Raw genomic sequence first — 3581 nt, 5'->3', positions numbered from 1 at the left:
CATTCTTTCTGGAGTTATTTCTCCACTGATCTCCAGTAGCATATTGGGCACCTACTGACCTGGGGAGTTTCTCTTTCAGTATCCTATCATTTTGCCTTTTCATTTTGTTCATGGGGTTCTCAAGGCAAGAATACTGAAGTGGTTTGCCATTCCCTTCTCCAGTGGACCACATTCTGTCAGATCTCTCCACCATGACCCGCCTGTCTTGGGTGGCCCCACAGGGCATGGCTTAGTTTCATTGAGTTAGACAAGGCTGTGGTCCTAGTGTGATTAGATTGACTTTTTCTGTGATTATGGTTTCAGTGTGTCTGCCCTCTGATGCCCTCTTGCATCAGACCGTCTTATTTGATCAGCCTTAAGCAGATGTGAAAGTTCATGAGGTCTTGCCTGAGGAAAAGGGAAATTTCCCCAAGACTGCAGCTTCACTCATGTCGGCAAATCCTTGCCTATCATTACTTGACACAAGTCAAACAGTATATGAGTGGCCATCCAAAGTTAGGATTTTCAGTGTTAGGTCTGTCTACTAGTTTTGTGATGTTCGTCAAGTCAGACCAATGTTCTGAGTATTAACATCCTCTGTGGGCTCCAGCTAACATTCACAAGATTATTAGCTGAAAACATGAGGTAATGTGAGATATGTTGTTTGTTTTTTTTTGCCCGCCGCCTCCACTCAGCTTGTTCATGTCCAGGACTTCATGGAGTCTCCGCACCGCACCGCGGGCCGATTTGGTTCCAGATCACGCCACTGCCTCCTCAGGTCGCCGCTCCAACTTTCTCCCCCGAGATATGTTTTTAAATTTCTGCCTCAGTTTAAATGTTTTTGACCAGGTAGTACAAAATAACCAATGTGGCAAAGTCATGAAGGCATCGTTATTGTTGGCCAGAAACACAGAAGTAATTCTCCAGGCAAGAACACTGGAGTGGGTTGCCATTTCCTTCTCCAATGCATGAAAGTGAAAAGTGAAAGTGAAGTTGTGTCCGACTCTTAGCAACCCCATGGACTGCAGCCCACCGGGCTCCTCCATCCATGGGATTTTCCATGCAAGAGTACTAGAGTTGGGTGCCATTGCCTTCTCCGATGTCCTCACACAGTTTTATTGAAAAGTAGGAAGGGGAAAGTAGGAGAGAGGAAAGAGTCTCTTCTGTGTTTTTCTTTTCTAATCAGAAGCAAGAAAACTCAAAAGTCCCCACAGACTTCCCCTCAGTTCTCATTGGCCAGAACAGGCTTTTATACCCCACTCTAAGCCAATCACAAATAAGAGGTCAGTTCAATTCAGTTGCTCAGTTGTGTCCAACTCTTTGCAATCCCGTGGACTGCAGCATGCCAGGCCTCCCTGTCCATCACCAACTCCCAGAGCTTGCTCAGACTCATGTCCATCGAGTCAGTGATGCCATCCAACCATCTCATCCTCTGTTGTCCCCTTCTCCTCCTGCCTTCAGTCTTTCCCAGCATCAGGGTCTTTTCAAATGAGTCAGTTCTTCACATCAAGTGGCCAGAGTATTAGAGTTTCAGCTTCAGCATTAGTCCTTGCAATGAATATTCAGGACTGATTTCCTTTAGGATGGACTGGTTGGATCTCTTTGCAGTCAAAGGGACTCTAAAGAGTCTTCTCCAACACCACAGTTCAAAAGCATCAATTCCTCAATGCTTAGCTTTCTTTATAGTCCATACATTACTACTGGAAAAACCATAGCTTTTACTACACAGACCTTTGTCAGCAAAGTAATGTCTCTGCTTTTTAATATGTCTTCTTTTTAATTGGTTGGTCATAGCTTTTCTTCCAAGGGGCATGTGTCTTTTAATTTCGTGACTGCAGTCACCATCTGTAGTGATTTTGGAAATAAAGTCTGTCACTGTTTCCATTGTTTCCCCATCTATTTGCCTTGAAATGATGGGGCCGGATGCCATGATCTTCATTTTATGAATGTTGAGTTTCAAGCCAGGTTTTTCACTCTCTTCTTTCACTTTCATCAAGAGGCTCTTCAGTTCCTTTTCATTTTCTGCCACAAAGGTGGTGTCATCTGCATATCTGAGGTGATTGATATTTCCACCAACAGTCTTGATTCCAGCTTGGGCTTCATCCAGCCTGGCATTTCACATGCTGTACTCTATATGTAAGTTAAATAAACAGGATGACAATATCTAGCCTTGACATACTCTTTTTCCAATTTGGAACCAGTCTGTTGTCTCATGTTCAGTTCTCACTGTTGTTTCTTTGATCTGCATACAGATTTCTCAGGAGGCAAGTCAGGGGGTCTGGTATTCCTGTCTCTTGAAGAATTTTCCACAGTTTGTTGTGATCCACACAGTCAAAGGCTTTGACATAGTCCATAAAGCAGAAGTGAAGCGAAGTGAAGTGAAGTTGCTCAGTTGTGTCCGACTCTGCAACCCCATGGACTGTAGCCTACCAGGCTCCTCTGCCCATGGGATTCTCCATGCAAGAATACTGGAGTGGGTTGCCATTTCCTTCTCCAGGAGATTTTCCTGACCCAGGGATTGAACCTGGGTCTCCTGCATTATAGGCAGACGCTTTACTGTCTGAGCCACCAGGGAAGTCCAAAGCAGAAGTAGATGTTTTTTTGGAACTCTCTTGCTTTTTTGATGATCCAACAGATGTTGGCAATTTAATCTCTGGTTCCTCTGCCTTTTTAAAATCCAGCTTGAACATCTAGAAGTTTTCAGTTCACGTACTGTTGAAGCCTGTCTTGGAGAATTTTGAGCATTTCTTTGCTCATGTGTGAGATGAGTGCAAATGTATGGTAGTTTGAACATTCTTTGCCATGCCTTTCTTTGGGATTGGAATGAAAACAGACCTTCTCCAGTCCTGTGGCCACCACTGAGTTTTCCAGATTTACTGGCATATTGAGTGCAGCACTTTAACAGTCATCTTTTAGGATTTGAAATAGCTCAGCTGGAATTCCATCATCTCCACTAGCTTTGTTCATAGTGATGCTTCCTAAGGCCTACTTGATTTCACACGCCAGGATATCTGGCTCTAGGTAAGTGATCACACCATCATGGTTATCTGGGTCATTAAGATCTTTTTTGTATGGTTCTGTGTATTCTTGCCACTTCTTCTCAATATCTTCTGCTTTTCTTAATATCTTCTCTTCTCTGTTTCTGTCCTTTATTGTGCCCATCTTTGCATGAAACTTTCCCTTGGTATCTCTAATTTTCTTGAAGAGATCTCTAGTCTTTCCCATTCTATTGTTTTCCTCTATTCCTTTGCACTGATCACTGAGGAAGTCTTTCTTATCTCTTCTTGCTATTCTTGGGAACTCTGCATTCAGATGGGTATATCCTTCCTTTGCTCCTTTGCCTTTAGCTTCTCTTCTTTTCTAAGCTATTTGTAAGGACTCCTCAGACAGCCATTTTGCCTTTTTGCATTTCTTTTTCTTGGGGATGGTCTTGATCACTGCCTCCTATACAATGTCATGAACCTCCATTCATAGGTCTTCAGGCACTCTGTCTATCAGATCTAATCCCTGAAGAAATGTTCTTTTCAGTTCAGTTCAGTCACTCAGTCATGTCCAACTCTTTGTGACCCCATGAATCGCAGCATGCCAAGCCTCCCTGTCCA

General features: G+C 43.4%; 1 non-coding gene across 1 annotated transcript; it reads right to left on the bottom strand.

The window, feature by feature from the left end:
• Positions 1-2481: 2481 nt before the first annotated feature.
• TRNAY-AUA (transfer RNA tyrosine (anticodon AUA)) lies at positions 2482-2554 on the bottom strand. The gene has a single exon. It is a non-coding gene; the product is annotated as a tRNA-Tyr (tRNA).
• Positions 2555-3581: the final 1027 nt, after the last annotated feature.

The sequence above is a fragment of the Bos grunniens genome, chromosome 20, assembly GCF_055505025.1.
Source record: "Bos grunniens cultivar Pamir isolate PY7600 chromosome 20, Bosgru_T2T1.0, whole genome shotgun sequence".
NCBI classification, from domain to species: domain Eukaryota; kingdom Metazoa; phylum Chordata; class Mammalia; order Artiodactyla; family Bovidae; genus Bos; species Bos grunniens.
This window is presented reverse-complemented; position numbering and strand designations above follow the sequence as displayed.